At 50.3% G+C, this 14696-nt stretch overlaps 1 protein-coding gene across 6 annotated transcripts in view; it reads left to right on the top strand.

The window, feature by feature from the left end:
- The window catches only part of Card11 (caspase recruitment domain family member 11), a 127157-nt gene that overhangs the window by 50338 nt on the left and 62123 nt on the right, over nucleotides 1–14696 (top strand). Inside the window, exons 1-2 of one of the 6 annotated variants that reach the window (XM_087903325.1) lie at nucleotides 3236–3368; nucleotides 3639–3841. The exons of 2 other annotated variants lie outside the window; for them this stretch is intronic. The gene's annotated coding sequence lies outside the window, so the exon portion shown is untranslated. Of the gene's footprint in view, nucleotides 1–3233; nucleotides 3373–3638; nucleotides 3842–14696 lie in introns of those variants that run through there. 3 more of the 6 variants (XM_087903328.1, XM_087903326.1, XM_087903324.1) reach the window with 3 other exon arrangements.

A 14696-nucleotide genomic window follows, 5' to 3' on the forward strand; every position in this document is an offset into this window, starting at 1 on the left:
CCGCACCTCTACTCTGGCTTCTGTGGCGACTTCATTAGCAGCAAGCTGCTAATTAAATTTCATATTTATGATCAGAAAATAAAACCATTGGACCTTTCTGAAATAGGATTTTATGAGTTTGGGCTCAGGCAGCTGAGTCAGCAGTTGAGGGGCCGGGCTGTTTAGAATCATAGTTTCAAGGCGAAAATAAATAAAGCAAACAGCTAGCGTGTGAGTCCCTTGGACTGGTGTGCGGTGGGCTTAAACAGGACAGACCTCCACCCACTTAGAAAATAGAGCTGGTACCCAGTGCTTTGGTGTTGGGATGCTTGGAGCGTGAGGTTTGAGCCAGCAGCCCCTAGCAGAAACTAAGGTGCTGCCTTTCTGGGTCCCCAAGTTTCTTCAAGGGTGCCACAGTGTTCTGTTTCTGGTAATCATTTTCTTGCTGTATTGGGGGCATCCTTGGTATGTACACGCCGGAAGGGCTCCAGTGCCACTTCCTCATTGTGTGGGATTCAGCAGATGCCACCTTCCTTAAGAGGTTCCCAGGATCTCCCCTCTCCTGTGGCCTCGGGGAGCTTCTCTACTCTACTGCTGCCAATGAGAGAGGTTAAGACAGCAGGGATTTACTCTCTCAAAGCACAGAATTAGAGGTCCAAATTCACAGGTCGGTGGCTTTGGGGGAAAAACCCTTTTGCCTTTTCCAGCTATGTTGGTTTGTTTGCTACAGGATCTCCCTGTATAGCTCAGGCTAGCCTCGAACTCATAATCCTTCTGCCTCCGCCTCCCAAGCACTGGGATTACAGGTGTGCAACACTTTGTGTGACACCTCTGCCAGGTGTATGTATGTGATCTATGTTCGTGTGTGTGTGTGTGTGTGTGTGTGTATGTGTACAGAAGCCAGAGGAGAATGTCAGCCTCCCTACTTCATTACCCTTTATTACCATCCGTCTTATTCTGATGAGTCAGACTCTTGTTGCTGAATCTGGAGCTGAGCTAGTGGCTAGCAAGTCCCAGCAATTCTCCCGTCTCCATTCCCCACAGTGCTGGGGTTACGAGTACAAACAGCTATGCCTGGTTTTGTGTAGGTTCTGGGGAATCAAACTGAGGTCTTCAAATGCTCTTCAGCACTGAGTCCTATTCTAGCTCCCAATCCCAGTTTTTGACGGCTCCTGATTCAGTCTCTGACACTTCACTTCCCTTCTCTGGATCTGTGTCCTTTGCTCTTCTCAAAGAAACACCTGTCGCTGACTTTAGGTCCAGGGTGGCCTCATCATGATGACATCTGGAAAGCACCCATTTCCTGATAAGGTCTTATTCTAGGTGGACATGAATTTAGGAAGAGACACTATTCAACCTCTATGTTAGTTATTTTCCTCTTCACCGTTCCAAAATGCCTGAAAAGAAATGACTTAAACCAGAATGGTGAGGAAAACCTGGTGGCAAGAGTGAACAGGCTGATTTTTGCAGGCAATCAGGACACAGGAAGTGAACAGGAAGTGAGATTGGGTTTAAAATCCCAAAGCCCACCCACAGTGGTCCACTTCCTCCAGCAAAGCTCCGCCTCCTGAAGGCTCCACAACAGCACCACCCGCTGGTGATAAGGTATAAAAAACACGTGAGCCACTGGGAGGGACATTTCACATTCAAACTCCAGCCCCCAAATGAGAGATCCAGTTGGAGGGAAAGACTGAAAGTCAGAAGAAGTGGGACACACAGCACACATACAGAGTCAAGAACTCAGTGTTACCACCCATTCAGGGAAGGCCTGGGTTTCCAGAACCTGATGCTCCAAGTAAGGACGCTTTGAGGCTAGCCATCATTCATCATGTGATTGACAGGCCCACTGTGCATTGTGTTTCTGCAAGAAATGACAACATACATTCACTTGAAGACTTATGTGATAGTTTTCCAGGCAAGCAGTAACCCCCAAATGTCCACTGACAAATGAACCAATAGATAATTGTGATGCACGCATCAGCAAGCTACTGCTTAGTAACAAAGAGGAACAGCCTACTGATACGTAGTGGACCCGGTGAGTGCTAGGAAGTGGTGGCGATGATGTTAGGGGTCTAGAGTGCTTTGGGCTCTGTGTTCACTAACAGCAAAGTCAAGAGGAAAAGAGAACAGAATATTATATGTACCTGTAGATAGATGCCTCTTTTCTGGAATGTTCTAGGCCCCCACTTATTCCTAGGTGGAGTCCTTGGTCACCTGGGTGAGGATCTGAAGAGCAGCGGGGGCCAATGTAATGGGTTGTGCTGCAAAGGTTGTTGGGGAAGAAAGCTCCTGTCCTGTACCTTGCATCCCTTCTGCTATGGGTTGCTAACGCACCCCAGTTCTCTGTGCCCACCCCCAAGTGCTATATAGAGTACAACCCCTTCTGATTCACAGCCTCTTCCCCACCCAGTTCAAATCACTCACAGACTCCATTTAGGCAATCGTTTAAACAATGAATGTTTGGGGGGGGATTTTGTTTTTCTTCCTTTTCGTTTTATTATTTTTTTACCACGTGTGTTACGTTTACCATATGTGTGTAGTATATACATATGCATATATATGCATGTATATATATGATCATGTTTGTTCATACATGCATACTGGTATACATGGAAGTGTGTGTACATGGATGTAGAGGGCAGAGGTCAATGTCAAGCATCTCCCTGGATCATTTCCACTCTGTGGGTTTCGTTTTTGTTTTGGTGTTTCCTTATTACTTGTATGTATGTGTGTATCTACATGCATAATGTATGTGTGCACACACATGCCACAGTGCTCCTGTGGTGGTCAGAGGACCGCTTGTGTTCTCTCCATCCATCTTTACATAGGTTCTGGAGAATCACACTGTGGTCCTCAGAGGCTTGTACAGCCAGTGCCTTCGCTTGCTGAGCTACCTCCCCAGCCCTCTGTGAACCTGGAGATCACTGACTAGCTAGGCTGACTAGTCGGTGAATGTAGTAGCTGTCTCTCCCCACCTAGCACTAGGATTATAATCATATACCATATCCCTGGCTTAGGGATTTTTTTTTCTTTTTCTGTTTTGGAAGCAGTCTCACATTACAGTCCAGGCTAGCCTCAAGCTTGCCATCCCCCTGCCTTAGCCAAGGGGCTAGGATGATCCATACCACCACATCCGTCTTCAGGTCCTGCTCGTAATAAAACAAAAAGAGAAGTATGCAGCCCACCACAGCCTCCCTCTGCACCTGCTAAAAATAGAGGCAGCCTCCTCAGAGAGTGGCGGCCATGTGGGCTTCCGGGGGAGGCTGTGGCAGCTACCAGTATCAGCACTTTCCGGGTCCCTTGCGCCCCACAGCAGAGGACAGGGAATCTGAGAGACTCGGGGGACAGATGCCCATGCCAGGCCCAGGACACAGCTGGTGTGCAAAGCCGTGAGTACGTTTCCCTCACAATCCCTCTGTGGCCCTCATTATCAGAGCCGGTGAAGCAGTGCTGGTCTTCATACCTGCTCCTTTTGCTCTTGTCTATGTGTGTTTGCTTGGGGCCTTCAAATATGTCTCCCTCCGTGCTGGAGATGGTGCCTAGGACCTTGTTCATGCTGGGCAAGCTCAACATACATCCCCTAGCTCTGAACTTTTTGTAATGGAGGCTCACTGTGTAGCCCAGGCTAACCAGAAATCTCTCTGCCTCTTCCTTCCCAGTGTTGGAATGACAGGCATGCACCACCATGTGTGACCCCCTTACTCTGTAATTTCCTAAATTGGATGTGGAGTCTCACCTGCCAGGGCCCCTGTATCACACTGGGCTGGGCTTGTACAGAGCCCAGAACTGACCCACGGAAGGCTCCCCACAAACCCCGTCATTCCGTGGGAACACCGTGTTCCCGTTGAGCCTGTTGTCACAGGTGAGTGCCTTGATTCTTCTGACTGAGCACACTGTCACAGTTGAGGAGCAGGGTCGGTTCCCAGAGTGTGTTTTCTGGAAGGCTGGAGATGTTTGCAGCCCCCTCTGGGGAGGATTGAAGGATATATGTCATGTTTGCTTCCAGAAGTGTCTTTCAGAAATGTGGCACCCAGACTGGCGCCCCCACAGAGAGGTGATCCTCTCTGCTAGAAGGATTCCCCCCCCCCAGCACTGTCAGATGGTCTCTGGGGGAGTTCTTATGTTTGGATGTATGCGATGAGTGTGGTGTTGATGCTGTCCAGCAAAATTCCCAAGGCCACCCTGGGGCACCTGTACTTGACAGCCACGCCAACCATGGGCAGGTTGGACCACTTCCCCCGAATCCCAGAGCAAGATTGGGGACCCCAAAGATATTCTTCCCTGAGGGGCTGTTGGAGCCCAGCAGAATGTTTAACTCTGGGCTAGAGGCTTGTGGGGTGTTTTGGGGAAATGCAGCTTAAAGAGGGTTTGGAAGGGGCCAAGGAGCTGGCTGAATAGGTAAAGCGCTTATCTTGTAGGGATGAGGCCCCAAGTTCAGTCCCCAACACTCACTTTACAGAGTAAAGCCAGACATGGTGCCTCTTCTTACGGTCCCAACTTAGACGAGATGGGAGGTGGAGGTAGGAGGCTCCCTGGAGCTCGATGACCGGCTAGCCTGCTGTCTTGGTGAAGTTCTAAGCCTGTGAGAGACTCTGCCTCAGAGGAAGACATCTGAGCAATGACACCAACAGCTGAGGTGGTCCTTTGACTTTCTTACACACGCACACACTCCTACACCCTCTCACACACTCACTCACACATATACTCACACATGCACACACTCTCGCACACACACTCACACTCACACACACACTCACTCACATGTATACTCACACACACTCACACACACACACCTGTGCATCTTCACACACAGGTGCATGCACACACTTATGCATAAAAGAGTGACAGAGACTCCAGAAGCCCTAAGAGCTCTTTTGTTCATCAGAGACAAGGACCACAGCTGGCTTTTATGGGGTTAAACTCACTTCAGTGGGTTGAGAAATCAACCAGCGCATTGCTATGGGGCTCACACTTTGCATGCAGTCCCAGAGCTTGGGAGACCAGCCTGGGTGACTTAGTGAGTTCCAGGCCAGCCTAGATACAGAGGGGTATCCTGTCTCAAAAAAAAAAAAAAAAAAAAAAAAAAAAAAAGCAGAAAGAAAAGTCGGGGGCTAGGGAGATGGTTTAGGAGGCAGTTAAAGTGCTTGCCATACAAGCATGAGGGTCAGAGTTCAGATCTGGAGCCCATGTAACAGCTAGTGAGTATGGCAACCCACTTATAATTCCAGCCTCAAAAGGTGGGCACAGGGAATGCCTGGAGCAAGCTGACTATAGAGACCAGCCACATGGATGTGCTCTGGGTTTGATTGAGAGACCCTGCCTCAGCAAATAAGGTGGAAGAGAGATTGAGAGTGATTCCCCAACTTCAACCTCAGACCTCCACACACACGCGCACATGAAACAAAACAAAACAAAAATTTAAAAAGCCAGGAGGGCCTAGAGGTGCCGTTAAATTAAGCACACAGTGTATCCATGCCACACAAAGTCACACCGCGGTTCTAACAGTTTAGGGTCACCTCCATGGCCACACCTCCAGTTTGAGTGCCCAGTCTGCGGCTCACTGGAAGCCTTCCAGCCTAATTCACTGGGTGGGCTCGCTGATGCTCCAGACGGAAAGGTGAAAAGACTCAGAGACAGGAAGAACAGTTCCCGGAGCCCCAAGCCGAGTTAAGCTAACTGACAGCATCGGGGTGTGCTTCTGACAGGCTTCTCGCTTCATTACACAGGATCGTATCGCTGGCACACACGTACAAGGCTACGTACTGGCATCTTATTTCCTGCCATTCAGCTACATGTCAGGAAGTCAGAAGTGGTCCCAGGGCATAGATTCCCAAGTTCACTCACTTGCATTTGGAGTCTGTGTAATGTGTTTTTAGTACGATTGAGGTACAGGAAACATTGAACATCAGAAAGATGATGTGGTCATCTACTTACCTCTCTCTCTCTCTCTCTCTCTCTCTCTCTCTCTCTCTCTCTCTCCTTCTGTGTGTGTGTGTGTGTGTGTGTGTGTGTGTGTGTCCTCACCATGTAGCTCTGGTTGGCCTGGAACTCACTATATATACCAGGCTCAAACCCAGAAAGATCCACCAGCCTCTGCATTGGCCGCCATGCCCATCGATCTAATATTTCAATAAAGAAAACATAAGAGGACCTAAAAGTATCGAGTCCAACAATCCCCTTTAAGGACACGATTACACTCCACATGGATCATTAGAGTGAAAAAGAGGATGTCTCTGCCTTGGGAAAGCACATAGGAGCGTCTTGGGATGGCTCACTCCTGACCCCTCTCACTGTACTCAGGCGGAAAGTGTGAATCAAAGTTTTGTTTTGTTTTGTTTTGTTTTTAAGTTTCAAGAACACCAGTGGCTTCAAAGCAGGTGAGAAGGTCTCCGGGAAATTACTCAAATTCTGTTCAAGTGCCTTGTGGTCTCTGGAGCTCTCCGCAGGAGGGATGTGTGTAATTTGAGCTGGTTATGGTCTTCCTTGGCTGGCAAGCCCTGTCACTCACCCCCGCCGCCCCCACTGGCTCCTTTCTCTGTGTTTCCTTTCTTCATTTCTCTTTCCCTTTCTCACCCCTGCACCTGTTCGTGCTAAATAAAACCGAGTTCTTGTTCCCCTTTCTCTCGAAAGCCCAAGTTGCTCTCTGTCCCATACTCCCCACCCCCACTCCCAGCCCCACCCCGAACCTCACAAGCAGGCACACACACACACCATGCTTCTTTCCTTCATCTGGCTTAACTCCATCCCTGCCTTCAGCATCCCACAAAAGTTCCTCCCACAATTTCAGATTCTCCAGCATCACTTCTTCCTCATTTCTTTTCATTTACAGAGGTAAAATTTGTAGAGCCTAGCACCCGCGCCTCTTTTTCTTTTTGCGCATGCATTTATTGGTGAGCACCAGAAGAGGGCGTCAGATCCCCTGGAACCAGAGTTAAGGTTGGTTAAGGAGTCACCCAATGAGAGCACTGGATCCTCCGCAAAAGCGAGATCCACTCTCAACCCTCCTGCTGTCTCTCCAGCCCCTTGCCTTGTTGTTTGCTTGTTGTGACAGCCTTTGTCGTCCTGAAACTTCCTGATTGGGCTAGGCTAACACACACACACAGATGCGTACATGAGCTTTGCTAACTGAGCCATCTCCCCAGCCCGACGTTCACCGCTGTTCTACCAAAACTGAACATTTTGGTAGCATTTTGTACAGTCGCAAAACTCTGCAGCCATCACATTTACCTCGTTCCGAAATATCCCCCTAAGTGAGTTGGGGGAGGGTGCGCTCATATGCTTGTGGATACATGTGTATGTATGTGTTCACGCGCAGAGGTCCAAAGTCCATCTCAGGGAGAGCATGATGCGCTGAGTCAGGGGACAACCTGCTGGAGTCTGCTCTATCCTTCTGCTCTGTGGGTCCTGGGGATCAATTCAGGTCATCGAACTCGCTGGCAGGCGCTGTTACCCTCTACACCATCTCACCAGCCTTTCCCTTAGCTTTTGAGACAGGGTCTCTCAGTAAATCTGAAGTTCACTGATTCCACTAGACTAGCTGGCCCACAAGCCTGTCTCCACTTTCCTAGGGCCGCTGGCTCTCGCTTTTTACATGGGTGCTGGGGATCTGAAGTCAGGTCCTCACGTGTGCACTACAAGTACTTCACCCACTGAGTCGTCTCCCCGGCGACAAATTCCAAAGTATCTTCATCTCCACAGAAGGGGGTCTGATACACCCTAGCGATCAGTTACCCTCTTCAGGGGCCCTTCCCTACCCCTAGCAACTGCAGTCATCCCCAATATTTGAGGGGGACGTTGGGTGTCACCACTTATGAATGCCCACAGTCTGTTGTAAAGTGGCACAGTATTCCCAATGAACCCCTGCACACTCCTAGGATGCTATCACCGTCAATACAATGCCAAGGCTGTGTATACAGTTGCTGTGCTGTGTTGTTTACGGCATGCAGGCCAGGAGAGGAGTCTGGGGCTGGGGAGATGTCTCAATGCATGCCTTAATGACTGTCCCCAGCCCTCCCTTTGGGTCACTCTTAGCTGTGGAGAGTAGGCCCTTCCTGCCTCTCTGGATTTGCCTACTGCGTGCTTTGTCATTGGACTGTTTTCCTCCTCCTAATGTCCCCAAGGCTCATTTATGGGACAGCGTGTGTCAAAACCACATTCCTTTTTACAACTAAGTAATATTTAACACGTACACAGGTTCTCTTTGTTTCAGACGTCAGGGGCTCTGCGGGTCCAGGGCTTTGGGGACTGGACAGAGACAGATGACAGGGGGTGAGAGAAGGGAAAGCAGTGCCCAGTGCCAGATTCACTGGGAGAACCAGAGGCATTCTGACACCCCTGCTCGTGTTCCCCACTCACCCCGCTGCCTACTTCACACAGGCTGAACCTGAGCCGGTCCTTCCAGGAAGCCAGTTAGAGAAGCCGGCAGCTACTGCCAGCCTTCCCGAGCTGCCATTTGGCTCTGCTCCGGAACACATTACAGCAATTAATTACAACCAACCCTTGATTATCTCAAGTAATAGGGGACAGAATAACAGAGCTAATTGAAGATCGGGGGTGTGGGGATGGGGGGGCCGTACCATGGGAGAGCTATTTACTTCGTGGTTAATTACTGGTAAAGAAACCCTTTCTGGACCCCCCCCCCACTCTCTTACACACGTACCATCTCTCTCTCCCATGCTGAAGCCTACCATTTAATTGGATTCAAAAGTCTGTTTTTGTGCTCAACATAGTGCCTGCTCAATTAATGTATTTAACTAGCAGGTTCCCCTGGTAGCACCTTGGCAGAGCTTTGGGGGATGGGAAAGCAGGCCAGTTTCTGGGGCTACCTACTCCTCCATGGGAATGCTCCTTGTGACACCATGGTGGGATCAAGAGATTCACACATAGGCACTGGGCGGGGTTCTTCCGCAAAGCTGCCTCCTTGCTCACAGGAGAAGGATAAAGGGGGCAGATGGGCAATCTGGAGCCTCCTCGCATGGGCCGCCAGTCCAGACGTTGAGAAATGCCCGGTGGCTGCTGCTCTCAGCAGCTCTATCTCCCTGCAAGCGTTCAAACACTTTGCCTCTTCTTTCTGGCTCCTGTTCGGTTAAATGCTAAGGGCCTCTGCCATGTTCTGCCTTCCCCCGACACCAGCATCTTGCCTGGTCCACTTTTCTCCCAGGAAGTTAAAACCTATCCTGGAACAGACCATAGACACCAAAGTGTGAAGGCTCAGAACGGCAGTCGGCTGCCTTTTCAGCTCCTGGCACCATCCTGGATACCACGGCCACAACCTCGCCTCCTCCTAACTGCGGCCTGTTCTGCTCTGGAGTCTGTTGCTGGTTTGTTAGGGAGTCATTCCATCTGAGATGGACTGAGGTCCAGCTGGACTCCAGCGGCAGGACTCAAGGGCATCCCCACCCAGATCTCCAGGAATCTCTCTCCCGAAAGTCACCTAGTAACGATGACACAGTAAGGGAGAAGTAACCAGTTCCTCACAATCTGGTCAATGCTGGCTAATACTGGATTGTCAGTTCTCTAAGAATTAGAATCCTACATCAGAACTGTGAAGTGGCTCGGTGGTAGAGCACCTGCCTAGAATCCCCCAGTGAGGGGCTGGGGTGTGGCTCAGTGGTAGAGCACCTGCCTAGAATCCCTCAGTGAGGGGCTGGGGTGTGGCTCAGTGGTAGAGCACCTGCCTAGAATCCCCCAATGAGGAGTTGGGGTGTGGCTCAGTGGTAGAGCACCTGCCTAGAATCCCTCAGTGAGGAGCTGGGGTGTGGCTCAGTGGTAGAGCACCTGCCTAGAATCCCCCAGTGAGGACCTGGGGTGTGGCTCAGTGGTAGAGCACCTGCCTAGAATCCCCCAGTGAGGGACTGGGGTCTGCCCCAGTGTTACAATAATGGTTTAGGAAGTGCAAGGTGTTTTAGATTTTATCCCAACTTGAAAGGAAGAAAGAAAGGAAAGACGGAGCGAGGGAGGGAGGGAGGAAGGGAAAATTGCTAGGATCCCACAAACAAAGCCAAACTCCATAATCCTTCATGGAGCATGGACCCTTTAGCAAGGCTGTAGAAAGTGCTCCTCCATTCTGATGGCATCCGGAACAGGAGCACAGCGCAGGCACCATGTCTTCCGGGGCGGGTGAGAAAACACAGTGTTGCAGCTATGAGCCCACGCAGTGCTCAGCTCGTGGGACAGTGGCTGGCTCCTCTTTATTCTCCTTGTAAGAACGGTTTGTGACGAGCAGGCTATGTCCCCGCAGGTCAGACACTGAAGGGATGTCTCTCATAGACTTCAAGCTCATGACTGATGGAGGGGGAGAGATGGATTGGCACTTAGCTTCAAACTGCAGGCACAGCAAAACAGGGACAAACGAAGGGCACCAGAGCCCATAGGCAGGCTGTCGCAGCAGCAACCCGCCCCACACACGGGGCTCGGGGAAGAAGGCCTTATCGGCTGAAGGGAAGCTTCTATGACTAGGAAAGGAAAGGCAGCGCTTATCCATTGGAAATCAATCGGCTCATAAATATTAAACGCCCGCTTATGTAAGATGCTTGCTGAGCCACAGGGTGTACAAGAAAAGATGAGAGAGGTCCTCACCTGGAGATAACTACACAGTAGATCTAAAACGACACTGACATCCCCAGGGAAGCGGATTTCAAGCCAGAGACCCTGGCAGTTTGACTGGGGACAGGGCTTCAGCTAGTCCCCTACATTCGACTGAGGATGGAGGGAATTGTACAGAGCGATGGAGAGACTACCTAACTCGGTCTCCGGTTCTCTGCGCTAGTGTCCAGGCCATTGCTACTCACCCAGCTTTACCCATCAATGGGGGCTCAGAGAGGCTGAGTGACACACCCAAGGTCACAGAGTAGGCGATGTCAGAACTGCAGTTCCAGCCCAGGGCTGTCTTCCTGACTGGGTTCTCTCCCCTAGGACGTGGGGGGAGGGGGGGAGCTGTCCAACTCTGTGTTTGACTTCCCTGCTGTTTGCTTCGTGCAGGATTTTATGATCCTCCCCGCACACTCCGCCCTTCTTTCATTCTCACTTGTCATCAACAAACCCAGCTGACCCAAAGTTCTCGTGGGGCGGGAGATCTCTCTTCCTTACTGGTGCCTGTTCTGCCCATGGGACCCAGACACCCAGTTAAGTCAACAGCAGAAAGAACCACCGGCCACAGCAGTTCATTGCACAAAACCCACCTCCCGCTTTTTCTGGATCCACTGAACGCAAAGCCTGCGGCTTTGACCTCATTGAAACACTCCAGGAAAATGAGGAGACTGAGGCCTAAGCAAAGTTCAGGACCTCTGCTCCCTGCACCCTGGGCTAGCCAGACCTAAAGGCCCCTTGAGAAAGACCTCAGAGCTTAAGACTGGAGACATGTTCACCAGGCATGAGTGAAGCCCCACATTCTGCTCCCCTGCACTGTATAAACCAGGTGTGGGGCCGCACACCTGTAATCTCAGCATGCTGAAGGTGGAGGCAGGAGGATCATGTTTGTTCTTAGATTCTTAGTGAGTCTAAGGCCCGCGTAGATTGTGTGAGCACCTAGAGGAGTGAGTGAGGGGAGGAGAAAGACAAAGACAGAGAGACAGGCCAACCTCAAAGTCCCATAGGACAACAGCAAAAGTCACTCCTGAGTCTGCTCCTGGACACTTTCCTGGTATGGCTGCGAGGAGCTGGGGTCTCTGACCTCAAATGTAAGATGATCCTGGCCTGATAATGGGAGAATTAGAAAACGGGAGACCCAAATCAATGTGGAGGCACACACCAGTAATCCGGGCACTGGGGAGGCTGAGGCAGAAAGCTTGCTGTGATCTGAGACCATCTGAGCTATACTGTGAGTTTAGGTCAGCATGGGCTGTACAGCAAGACTTTATCTCAAAATTAGAGAGAGGGAAATCCCCAATCCAGCACCGTGTGCCATTATAAGGGAATTGAGGCCTACACTTTTCCAACTATCAATCCAGTTGTTGGGAAAAGTCAGCCAAGTTCACATCAATTGCCAAGTTCACATGGCAATGTGTTTGCAAGTGCAAATTGCACTCACCTGCTCCTGTGATATTCCATAACACGTGTCGCCCAGCAGCCGGAAACACATGGAAAATCGATCGCCACATCGATTCTCCGCAGAAGTTCCGTTCTTATAAATGCAAAAGCTCACTCCGTGGGCGGCTGCCCCAAGGACCTCGGGGCCAGCACCCTGAGCTGCAGAGCCAGCTCTGGCCTGAGAGATAACGTCACCGATGCTGCGGGTGGCAGCCTGTGATCTGCTGAGATCTATGTTCATCCTTCAAACACGAGTAGCCAAGGCTGCGGTCCAAGCTGCCTGGGCCTTCCCAACTCTTCTCTTCCTTTCTCCCGCCCTGGCACCCAATCTCCTCAGCAGCTTTTCCTCCCAAGTGGACCTTTGAGTTTGTGTGCACTTCTGTCCTTCCTGAATATGGATTCTCCCTGCCTCCTTCCTCAGTTCTGGACATCTGGTTGCTCGCCTATGGCTTCTTCTCATTGGTTAAACCTTACTGAAGTTAAATTTCCACATTGCCTTTGTATTCTTCTGCTGTCTGTGTATGTTTGCTAAATCCTAGGAGAGAATAAGAAGTGAATGAGCCAGTGAATAAGTGAGTGAGAACATGAATGAGCCAGCGAGAGAAAGGATGAATAAGAGAATGGGTGGGTGGAAGAGGGAGTGAATAAGTGAATGAGCAGGTGAAATAGGGAATGAATGATTGGATGGATGAATGAATAAGTGGCTACATGCGTAACTAAAAGAATCAGCAGTGAATGAGTGATCGTAACTGAGTGGTAAATGGTTGCAAGAGTGAATGGGTGAACAATGGCTGAACAAACGTATAAATAAGGGTAATTATGACTGCGTGAGAGAGCGCAGCCCGGGTCACTCTGGAGTATGCTTACCAGACTTTGCAGGTCCTCCCTGGGTGATGTCTAGAGATGTGACCTAGTCTTTCATTTTGACCTTGTCACACTTCTCAGAAGCTCCTGTGCCCACAGAGGCACACATGAGGAGAAAACAGAGGGGATGTTTAAGAATTCTGCTTCCCATCTTGGATGCTACCTGGGATGGGGCTCCTATTTAATGATGCTGGTGACCTTTTCTATGCAATTTGAGACCATCGACCTTTTCTCTTAACAGGTTATCAGTCCCACCCCAGGCATTTATGTGCTAGCCACGACTCCCCAGAGCAGGATTCTACTGCCAGCAGAAGGCACTGGCATCCCTAAATGTGCTGTACATTCCCCAGACTGTTTCCCGGTGCCCCAAATCAAAAGGCAACTTGTGCCTCCCTCCTGCCTCTATCTGCAGAGTTTGATTCCCATCTCTGAGGCTGGTTTCCAGGTTGGGACCTGGAAGCCTGTGCATGCTCTTCTGTCTCTCTGCAGCACTAGGCGGGCAACCAGCTAGAGTCCAATAAAGGTCACCTCCCACCGGCTGCACAACAGGCCTGGGATAAGCAGCAAGGTGGGGTTCAGTGCACCAAGGTATTGAGCTATGAAGGAGGGTGCAGTTGGTGGAACCACATGACTGCCTGCACTGCAAGGTCGTAACACTTGCAATCACCAAGTTCTTCTTGACTGGCAGATGGTGAGGGCCGTTCTGTGCCAGGACTGCACCATCACCAAGTCTCATGTCATTCGGAAAAACAGTTGTTTGAAACAAGGTCTCATGTAGTCTAGGCTGGTCACACATTCTCTACGTGGTCAAGGATGACCTTAAACCCCTGATTTTCCTAGCTCTGTTTCCTGAGTGCTAGAATTACAGGTATGCACCACCATGCCCAGTTTATGCACCACCATGCCCAGTTTATGGAGCACTGAGGATGGGACCCAGGGCTTCATGCATGCAAGGCAAGCACTCTACCAACTGAGACATATCTCCAGCCCTCTACAACCATTTAATGAAGTCTCATAACATCACCAGATAGCATCACAGAGATGGTGGGTACTTGACTTCCTTTCAACCCCAACCATAAAACAACAGCCAGGATATCCTCATGTACTCTAGAGGAACAGATTTCATTATTCCCGCAGTTGGTGCAAGGGTTCCACCTGGGAAAGCACTCAGGGGTTTTGATTAGAATCAGTGTGTGTCCTCAGTCACCACAGGCCACAGCAGGAGGGGACAGTATTTCATCCAAGTCAAGGCTCCCCTCTCTCCGCCAGCCACTCCTACAAAGGCTGAGTCTTCTGGGAGCTTCAAAATAGGTGACCTCACTCTGGGATTTGCCCTGGGTCCTGCTGGCTCTCCATGCTGTGCTGTGCACACCACCCTGGGATCCATACAGGACAAGCATCCACGAAGAGGCGGCATGAGAAATGGGTGTGCATCCCAAGCCATTTGACTCTGTCAGCCCTAACGGTTCTTTCCTTCAAAAGCTCTTCCACAGAACCGCTAGGGAAATGAATGTTGGGAGTGGGGAGCTGGAACGGAGGAGCACTATCCTTTGGAAAGATGAGAAGTGTGTACCCTTCCAAAGTTCACTGTACAAGTTCAAAGTCACTAGAGAAAATGTCTGGGCATTGGGGTGGGAGGAGAGGACATTTGGGCATTACCCTTGGGCTCCGAGCTTGATAATGCACCATGGCCTCTGTGATGGCTAATCTGTATTCTCAACTTGACTGAATTTATTTTTATTTTTTTTTGGTGTGTGTGTGTGTGTGTGTGTGTGTGTGTGTGTGTGTGTGCGCGCGCGCGCACGCATGCACATGTGAAAGCCAAA

The sequence above is a fragment of the Myodes glareolus genome, chromosome 2, assembly GCF_982192425.1.
Source record: "Myodes glareolus chromosome 2, mMyoGla1.1, whole genome shotgun sequence".
Classification (NCBI taxonomy): Eukaryota; Metazoa; Chordata; class Mammalia; order Rodentia; family Cricetidae; genus Myodes; species Myodes glareolus.